Genomic DNA, 11,058 nt, shown 5'->3' on the forward strand with positions numbered 1-11,058 from the left:
TTCAAATGCTTATAGAGCGGAAGTTCCCTCTGAGTGAAGCAACCTTTGGCTAAGCCAAAATATTATCTATTGCAATGTAGCCACAACTAAGAAATAACTGGTAGGATATACCATGATTTTATTCTTGAATGCCTAGTAGCTCTGTGCTAGATTCCACTTTTCTTTTAGATTCATACTCGACTTGTGAAACTAGCAGTATGATTTTTCATTTTTCAAAATTCGGATTTTTGTAACTTATACTTTCAACCATTATATCCTAGAGAATTGATAAGCAGAGATACACATGATACAAACAGGGTATGTATGATTCAACATGAATATTAACCTTTTAAAAGCTTTATTGTCATGTAAAGGACATAAATGAACTATATATATTTTAAATGTATATTTTCAGGTTATATCGTATCCATGAAACCATCATCACTATCAGGATAACGAACATATCTAAAATTTCCTTGTGTTCCTTCGTAATCATTCCCACCCACTCAGACCGTTCTCCAGGTAACCACTGAGCCACTTCCCATCTTTATACATTATGTTTATATATACACCTATACATTATATACATATATATGCATACATTAGTTTATATGACCTAGTATCCCATATAAATGCAAACACACAGTATATACTCATGGTCTTGCTTCTTTCACTCAATATTACTTTAATATTCTTTCATTTTATAATAGGTATGAATTATTTATTAGTTTTTTCTTGATAAGCAGTACTACACTGTATGAATCTGATACTATTTGTCTATTTACTTGATGAGGATATTTAGCTTCTTTCCATTTGAGGCTATAACAAAGTTTTGTGAACAATTGTATTAAAGTATTTATATGAATATTTCTATGGGCTTTCATTCCTCTTGATAAATAGCTAGGACAGGAGTCCTAACTCACATGGTAGATGTAGAGTTCAATTTTAAGAGAAATTGGCATTTTCCAAAGTGGTCTATTACTGTGAACTCCTCCCAGTAATGTTAAAAAACAAAAACAAAAAACCCCACAACACTCTTCAGATCCTTTTCAACACTCAATACAGCTTAAGTTTTATTTATGCTACTGTCGTTGTTCACTCAGTCGTGTCCGACTCTTTGCAACCCCATGGACTGCAGCACGCTGGGCCTCCCTGTCCATCACCAACTCCTGGAGCTAATTCAAACTCATGTCCATTGAATCAGTGATGCCATCCAACCATCACATCCTCTCTCGTCCCCTTCTCCTCCTGCCTTCAATCTTTCCCAGCATGAGGGTCTTTTCCGGTGAGTTAGCTCTCCACATCAGGTGGCCAAAGCATTGGAGTTTCAGCTTCAGCATCAGTCCTTCCAACAAATATTTAGGACTGTTTTCCTTTAGGATGGACTTGTTGAATCTCCATGCAGTCCAAGGGACTCTCAAGAGTCTTCTCCAACACCACATCAATTCAAAAGCATCAATTCTTCAGTGCTCAGCTTTCTTTATGGCCCAACTCTCACATCCATACATGACTACTGGAAAAAACCATACATGACTAGCTGGACCTTTGTCAGCAAAGTGATGTTTCTGCTTTTTAATATGCTGTCTAGGTTTGTTATAGCTTTTCTTCCAAGGGGCAAGCATCTTTTAATTTCATGGCTGCAGTCACTGTCCAAAGCTGTTTTAGAATTCAAGAAAATAGTCTGTCACTGTTTCCATTGTTTCCCCATCTATTTGCCATGAAGTGATGGAACCAGATGCCAAGGTCTTAGTTTTTTGAATGTTGAGTTTTAAGCCAGCTTTTTCACTCTCCTCTTTCACTTCCATCAAGAGGCTTCTTTGTTCCTCTTCACTTTCTGCCATAAGGGTGGTGTCATGTGCATATCTGAGGTTATTGATGTTTCTTCTGGCAATCTTGATTCCGGCCTGTCCTTCATCCAGTCGGGCATTTCACATGATGTATTCATATAGGGGTAACTTCCCTGGTGGCTCAGACGGTAAAGCATCTATCTGCAATGCAGGAGACCTGGGTTCAATCCCTGGGTCAGGAAGATCCCCTGGAGAAGGAAATGGCAATTCACTCCAGTACTCTTGCCTGGAAAATCCCATGGATGGAGGAGCTTGGTAAGCTACAGTCCATGGGGTCGCAAAGAGTCAGACACGACTGAGCGACTTCACTTCACTGCTCTCTGAATATAAGTTAAATAAGCAGGGTGACAGTATACAGCCTTGACGTATCCTTTTCCCAATTGGAACCAGTCTGTTGCTCCATATTCAGTTCTAACTGCTGCTTCTTGATCTGCTTACTGGTTTTCAGGAGGCAGGTCAGGTGGTCTGGTATTCCCCTCTCTTAAAGAATTTTCCATAGTTTGTTGGAAATTTTCCACAGTAGTAGATGTATATTGCTATTTCATTGCATTTTAATTCATGCTTTCTAAATGACTAAGGATGTGTAGCATCTTTTTCTTTGCTTGTTTACCATCCATATATATTCTTTGATAAAATGTTGAAATATTTGGTCAATTTTAGTTGGGTTTTTTAGTTTTCTTAGATTTTTGTGTAGGCATTTGAGAATTCTGAGAGTTTTCTATGTATTCTTGATACAAATTCATTATCATATATTATATACATATGTACATATGTATATTCAGTTCAGTTCAGTTACTCAGTCGTGTCCGATTCTTTGTGACCCCATGAATTGTAGCACACCAGGCCTCCCTGTCCATCACCAACTCCCGGGGTTTACTCAAACTCATGTCCATCGAGTCGGTGATGCCATCCAGCCATCTCATCCTCTGTCGTCCCCTTCTCCTCCTGCCTTCAATCCCTCCCAGTATCAGGGTCTTTTCCAATGAGTTAGCTCATGCATCTGGTGGCCAAAGTACTGGAGTTTCAGCTTCAGTATCAGTCCTTCCAATGAATACACAGGACCATCTCCTTTAGGATGGACTGGCTGGATCTCTTTGCAGTCCAAGGGACTCTCTAGAGTCTTCTCCAACACCACAGCTCAAAAGCATCAATTTTTCGGTGCTCAGCTTTCTTCACAGTCCAACTCTCACATCCGTACATGACTACTGGAAAAACTATAGCCTTGACTAGACGGACCTTTGTTGGCAAAGTAATGTCTCTGCTTTTTAATATGCTGTCTAGGTTGGTCATAACTTTCCTTCCAAGGAGTAAGTGTCTTATATATATATATACACACACACATATATATGTATATATAAAACTTGCAAGTATTTTTTCCGAATCTTTGTCTTTCCATTGTCTTGGTGTTTTGTTTTGCTTTTTTTGCTTGAGGGGCAACATACATTTAATTTAGATGAAAACTAGTTTGTCACCTTCTTCTATGGATTGTGCTTCTGATGTCATATATAAGAAACTGATATCTACTACTAGGTCACAAAAGTTTTTTTCTAGAAGTTTTACAGTTTATGTTTTACTTTTAGTATATATACATTTTCAGGAGTTTTTTAAATATATGACATGAAGTATAGATCAAAGTGGAGGGTTTTTTTTTTTTTTTTTTGGTATATGAGTATTCAGTGGTCCCAAACCACTGAACTATTCTTTCTCTAATGATTTTTCTTGAAAAGTTGACACACATGCTTATATAAAACATATTGACAACTATATATGTTAACTGTTATAACAGTTTTATGATATGCATATTATAAATAGTTTTATTTATACTTACATTGTTTCCTTTAAGAATCAATAAACAGTATGTTCACTTAACAAATCTCAGTCATTACACAAAAAGACAGAAAGTATTTGTGTATGCTGTATTCACCGATTACTACTATAAACAAAAGAGTATTTTTAAATAGTCTTCTTTTCCATGTTTTCAAAAATCTTGTGGAGTAGATGTTACTAAAGAAGTTTTAAAGAAAAATACCTTCTAATCAGAGATTACAAAGAAGGTATTCTAAGTCATAGATCTTTTAAGTATCAGAGGTAGAAAGGAAACCCAGATGTTGAAAATGCTCTCTAGAATAGCCTATGATGGTGGATTAATCACGGCATCAATTAAAAATGATACCCACCACAGTAGAGGACTTTGGCACATAGTCAAAGATTGTTTAAGATTATAGTTTAAGATTGTCCAAATGTACCGACTCAATATTTTCAGTTTTATTACTTTTGTTGTTCAAAACATAGTAACTGGTAGAAGCTATATTTATATGAGGAAAGTAAAGAACAGATAGGAAATATATTGCAAATTTCATTTGGCAAGTCTGCCTGTCTGAATTGTTAAAAGCCAAACTAATTCAACTTCCTATGATTCCCACTAGGAAATTTTCCATGTAAGTACATCATAAGGTCATTCTTAAATTTTAAGTACATGAGGCCTGATAGAACACATTTACATTAATGTAATTAAATTTCTAAACAAGTTTGATTTCCCCACGACATGAATGCCTTCCTGAATGATCCCGTAGAAGCAACATGACTGATATCAGGAAGAAAGCACCCAGTCATTGATGAGTGGCATATTCGTTTTACCTTATTCCCAAAGCAGAGGTCACCTGGCAAAGTTCAGAGTCAAGAAGGGTGCTCGGCTCTGAGGAACATATCTACCCCAGACTCTGCATTCCACTTAAACCTCAAGTCATTTAATGTATTCATGCATGAAGGATAGGAATCACATAAAGTCTTAATGGTCAATGCAATTATCTCTCATATGTATCTCTCCTAGTTTTGTTACACAAAGAAGGGTTCTTCCAAGGACATTGTAGTGATAATTTCAACAAACCCTAGGAAGATTCGCTTTTGACATCTTGAATTTCTCTGACCCAGAACTATTTGGAAACAACCGCTCACCAAGTACTGTGTCAAGACTTAAGTTTCCCTGTGTGTGTGTGAGTCACTCAGTCGTGTCCCACTCTTTGCAACCCCATGGACTGTAGCCCGCCAGGCTCCTCTCTCCTTGGAATTCTCCAGGCAAGAATACTGGAATGGGTTGCCATTCCCTTCTCCAGGGATCTTCCAGACCTAGGGATTGAACCCAGGTCTCCTGCACTGTAGATGGATTCTTTAACCATCTGAGCCACTAATTTTCTCTAACCCAGTACAAATTCTAGGCATCCAGGCTTAAAATCTCACTGGGCTTCCCTGGTGGCTTAGTGGTAGAGAATCTGTTGCCCAATGCACGAGACACAGGTTCGATCCCTAATCTGGGAGGATCCCACACGCCACGGTGCAACTAAACCCATATGCCACAACTACTGAGCTCACTCACCACAACTACTGAACTCTGCAAGCTCTAGAGCTGGTGCTGCGCAACAAGAGAATCTACCACAATGAGGAGCTCTGGAGCTGCAACGAGAGAAAGCCCATGTGGCAAGGAAGACCCTGAGCACAGCCAAAAATGATAAATAAATAATTTTTATTAAAAAAAAAAAAAAGCAAAATCACACTAATTACTGGTGTTCCAAAAGATTGTTCACATGCCTGAGATTTATTCTTCCTTGGACATACCCTTAGGAATGCCTAAAAAAAGACAGTCTCTGAGTCACTTGTCTCTGGCTAAACCTGAGAGAAACATCTATCAGCTCCATGAACTGTGTCTACAACAGTCTACAAGCTAGTGATACACATGCATATAACAGCTGAGGGTGAAAACATAACTGCCTAAGAAGGCAGTTTAGGATAAAATAACAAGAAAAGAAAAATTCTGAGCAGGGCCAAACTTCAAAGAATTTGTTTAACCAATGTTAAATAAAGACTAATAAACAAAAAGTCCCAACAAAAGGGAAGGGTGTCTCTCAGTATCCAAAAATGCTACAATGACCAAAATTAAAAGTTCATTAAAGGATCTAAGTAGTATATTTGAGCTGCAGAACAGATTTGATTTAAAAGTAGATCAGTAGAGATAGTGTAAGCAAGAAAAGGTCATGTATAAAAATGAACAGTTTCAGAGAAATGTGAAATACCTCTAAACATATCGGCAGACATGTAATGGGAATATTAGAAGGAGGAGAGAAAAGAGTAGAAAAAATATTTGAAGATATATGGTTGAAAATGCCCCAAATTTGATGAAAAGCGCTAATTTACACATCTGAGAAGTTCAATAAAGCTCAAGAAGGATGACCACAGAGAGATCTAAACACAGATACGTCATACACAGAATGTTGAAAGCCAAATATGAAAAAAATTTGAAAACAGCAAGAGAAAAATGGCTCAACAAATACAAGGGAAACCTGAACAAATTAACAAATAACTTTTTATCTGAAACAACAGAAGCCAGAAAGCAGTGAGATGACATATTCAAAATGCTGAGAGAAATAAAATAATTTACCAAGAATCCTGTATTAACAAAGCTGTCTTTTGAACAAACTACTAAATGTTCCTACATAAACAAGACTGAGATATTCCACTGGTATGAAACCTGCTATGTATGAAGATCGCTATGAAATAGTTCTGTGTTGGCAACTACTTCCACCTGTAGCTCATTGCCTTACAACAAAAATGAATTGGGTACTTTTAATAGGTCATTTACAACCAGGTAATTAGAACAAAGGCAAAGACTAGTCTTTGGGTCACTGTTTAGCGGCTAGTGAACATGCTTGCTCTAAACAAAAGGAAATGGTATAATCTTCAAGAAAACATGTTTAATGCCAATATTTCAATGATGGGAAAAGTGTTTTTTTTTTTTCTTTTTTTAATATGTGAGTATTTTATACTACACAGAATGTCTTTTAGACTCAGTGTAATCTTTCTGCATCTTGACTAATAAGGTCTCTTGCCTGGAGGTCATGCTGTCCATGGAAACAATTACTCTGAGTGGATCTATTTCATTCAAAAGTTTTATATCCGAGTATTTTAAACAGTTGAGAAATCCTCAAAATAGTCTTTTTCCTTCAAGTTTGTTATTATTGTTAGTTCGTTTTTTTTTCCATCCTCCACCAGAACTGCAGTGACATTCTCCTAACTAGGAGTGCATATTTTAGCAGATTTTTAAGGCCTTGCTTCATTTTGAGATAAATGAGTGAGTTCTGGGTCACTGGCTAAGACCAAACACCAGAAAGATAAGATCACAGGTATGAAGTAACTTTAATTGTGCAGGAGGCATAAGCCTCCTACTCAAGTCTCTCACTATTTCCATGTTATAATCTAGGCAAACAAATGGCAAAGCGAATCTGATCCCAAGGATTTCTGAAATGTATCGTTATGATTTAGTTTAGCTACTAGTAATTAACAATGAATTTAAAAACAACAAAAAGTATTCACTGAAACAAACATGCTGTCTTGCTGCAACCCTCTGTACTTACTGGCTTTTAACCTAATTTATATCCATCTGATTGTGCCTCATAAAAATTTAGAGCTCCCACTGTAGTAAATCAGAATTTGTTTTGTTTAATAAAAATATTGCCAGATAGCAACTGTCAGGTAGAAAATTAGATTTAATTTCCCTTTATGAGTAATTAGCTGTGAGCATCTCGGCTCTCTTTATGCATATAATTAACTTTTCTAATCAAATGTAACTTCTTTTGTGTTGAAGATAGTACAATGGGCTTTGTCATCAAATACTACACTTCCTTTTCATGACAGACATAAGTGAAATAAGCTGTTTACTCTATTTTACTCCTGAGATTTTAACATGGAAATGAGAAACAAACAGGAAAGATGTAAAGAGTTGCTAATGGCAAGGTTTCTTTGTTTGAAAAGGCATTTCGATTCTAAATTTCTATTTTAAATATGCTGTTGAGACTCTGAAATTGCAATCAGGTATATGAAAAATTGGATGTGAGCAGGCATTTGGCTGCTCAGCTCCAGAGTGTGCCTTCAGGTCACCCTGAGTAGCATTCGCATCAGAACGATTCAGCTCTAGTCTGGCTTGCTTCCATCATTCTGGGCGAGAATTCACAGATAGAGCTACATGATGTAAATGTAGCTGTTTAAGAAGTGAAAAAATCCAGCTACATTACTTAATTTGCAACATATAATTTAAAAAGGTAATTTAATATTTGACTTAACTTATACATTTAATTTGTAGGAAGAGATCTTTTAAACAGAAACTTAATTAATGCTTATTTCTGAATTAACTATGTAAGCACTCATATGCTGGTAATTTTCTCTGGATATTATTAACCTCCACATGGCCTCAAAAAAGATGTGAAACGATGTATAGATGTTATATTTGATATTGGAAAAAGAGTGTATGTGGAAACATCTTTAAAAATGATTGCTTATTGAAAGAATGCCAATCCTATTCATATTGTATGTATAAATTTTGCTCAACTAAGAAAAACCACTGCTGTCTCAATGATGTGAGAAAGATAAGGATTACTACAGTAAACCCAAGTGTTCTGTCCTTGCCTCATTTAATATTTATAAATATAATAATGTACTTTTCCCAGACCACTACTGGATTATGACTTTCAGCTGTATACTTGAAAAGAAAAGCAAATTTTTTAGAGAATAATCTCTCTTGCAGAATTTCTAACTTTACTTGAAGCATTTATACCAATTTTACCCTCAATACTGGGGAAAAAATAATTTAAGAAATTTCACTCTTTCTTTACATTAAGAATAGGGAAAAACATCTGGATCTCTCTGAAAAAAAAAAATGTATTAATCCCATAAAATTAGCATATGTTTATTTTCTACTTAAAATCTCAAACTATTTTACCCAGTATTAACTGGTCACTTACATCATTGTCTTTATTTATTTTCTGGTTTCACTATGATAGATAATCTATCAACAAAAGCTTATGTCACTTAAAAAAAAATATGTTAGTCGCTCAGTTGTGTCTGACTCTTTGCCATCTCATGGAGCGTAGCCCGCCAGGCTCCTCTGTCTGTGGGATTCTCCAGGCAAGAATACTGGAGTAGGGGATCTTCTCCAGGGGATCTTCCTACCCTTCTCCAGGGGATCTTCCTACCCAGGGATCAAACTTGGGTGTCCTGCATTGCAGGTAGATTCTTTACCATCTGAGCCACGAGGCCCCATTATGTCACTTACATACAGTTAATTCTGAAAGCAACAGAAGAAGTTAACTCTATCATTATTATTTAATTGGGCAAGAAATCAATTTTTGTGCATTTGTTAACTATTCCTGGCATACATTGTTTTTATGGACATGCATATCTAAACCGAAGGAAAGAAATCTATATTGCCACTAAACTGAGTTTTATTTCTGTTCTCACAATGTGAGTTATTTATTCTGACAAACAATATGTTCTGTGAATGTGCATCTAGGGAATACCAACTCACTTTAATATTAGTATTAGTACATCAAAATTAGTAAATGAAATCTTCTCTGATAAACTGAGAGCATAGAAAGTATTTTTAGATACTCAGTCATGGCTCCTTTGCGTTAATGCAGATAATTCAGAATGAATTCTGTGAATTCACGTCTGTATCACTTATTATAAATCATACTTAATCATTTTTATTATCGTTTGAATAGAGGTATGCAGTAACAACAAATAATACAGTTTCAAATTTTCTTTGAAAATTAATATTGCTGGATATATGGCATAACAAATATCTGTGGTCAGACATAAGCTATCTGATTTTATGCTTGTAATATTTGCAACATAATAATGGGAAAGGATGGGCTTCCCTGATAGCTGAGCTGGTAAACAATCCGCCTGCAATGCAGGAGACCCTGGTTTGATTCCTGGGTTGGGAAGATCTGCTGGAGAAGGTTTAGTCTACACACTCCAGTACTGTTGGGCTTCCAATGTGGCTCAGCTGGTAAAGAATCCGCCTGCAATGCAGGAGACCTGGGTTTGGTCCCTGGGTTGGGAAGATCCCCTGGAGAAGGGAAAGGCTACCCACTCCAGTATTCTGACCTGGAGAATCCCATGGACTATACAGTCCCATGGGGTCACAAAGAGTCGGACACGACTAAGTGGTTTTCACAATAGGGAAGGATAAAATTTTACTTCACAATAGGAAAGGATAAAATTTGTTTCAGCTTTTTAACAAATGAATTTGTCTTTATGCATATATCATATACAGTAAGAGGAGAAATTTGGTTTTTAGTATTGGTGAACTAATAGGTTGAATTGCTACAAAATACTGTGATCTCATATCAAGACAATTTTACAGTAAATGTAATATTGCTTTTATATTTACCTCATTCCCACGAATAAAGCAAAGAAATACAAAGTTCAATGGTAATACTCAATGAAAGGCCTAGTCCTTTCCAAAATAAATGCCAGGATGTAACATAGTCATTTAAATTATATAGGTCTTTTAATCTAGATTTCTTAGCCATTTACTGACAGTGCTCATATTTGCCAATAACCAGTTACAAGAATGAGGCTCTGAATAACTGTAAATTGTGATCTGTTTTTATAAATTGTGCCATGATATAGTCCCACATCCTGCATAAACTGTATGAAGATTCAGAGAAAGGACGGAGTTAAAATTATGTTTATCAGTTATTTGTTCCACATAGATCAAACAAAATCCCATACTTTTTCTCATGACAATTTTACTTAAAAATGACCTTTAAATGTACTAAATAGTTATTGTGTATCTAGTAGATACCAGACATGTAAAGAGTGTAAATGGTATAAAATGGAGTTTTTGACTTATAGGACCTGACTGAGGGGTTATAAAATGTTCCAAAAAATATTAAATGGTATAAAGCCATGGACAGTATGAAGGACAGGGAAGCCTGGAGTGCTGCAGTCCATGGGGTCACAAAGAGTTGGATACAACTTAGCAACTGAACCACAACAATATTGTTTTTTAATGATTGTGTGGAAGTCTTGACAGTTAAAGGGCTTATATAAATTTTGAGAGTTAAGCTTTTAAGAAAAGATGAAAGAGGGAAAATAATCTGCAAAATAATCTATGTACATACAGATACGTTTGTGTGTATATATATATATATATATGCATACACATAAGTAAATCACTTTGCTGTAACCTGGAAAATAATACAACATTGTAAATCAACTATACTTCAATTAAAAAAAATGATCTTTAAAAAAAGAAAGAAGGAAAGGGCTTAATGGATGAAAAAGAACAGGGGCAAGCTTTCCGGAAAATGCAGTATAGAAGTAAATCTAAAAAAAAAGCAGGATTTAACAGGACATGTCGGTCTCACAAGACAGGACTGTCTTATTAAGGTATGGT

The sequence above is a fragment of the Dama dama genome, chromosome 9 (assembly GCF_033118175.1).
Source record: "Dama dama isolate Ldn47 chromosome 9, ASM3311817v1, whole genome shotgun sequence".
Lineage (NCBI taxonomy): Eukaryota > Metazoa > Chordata > Mammalia > Artiodactyla > Cervidae > Dama > Dama dama.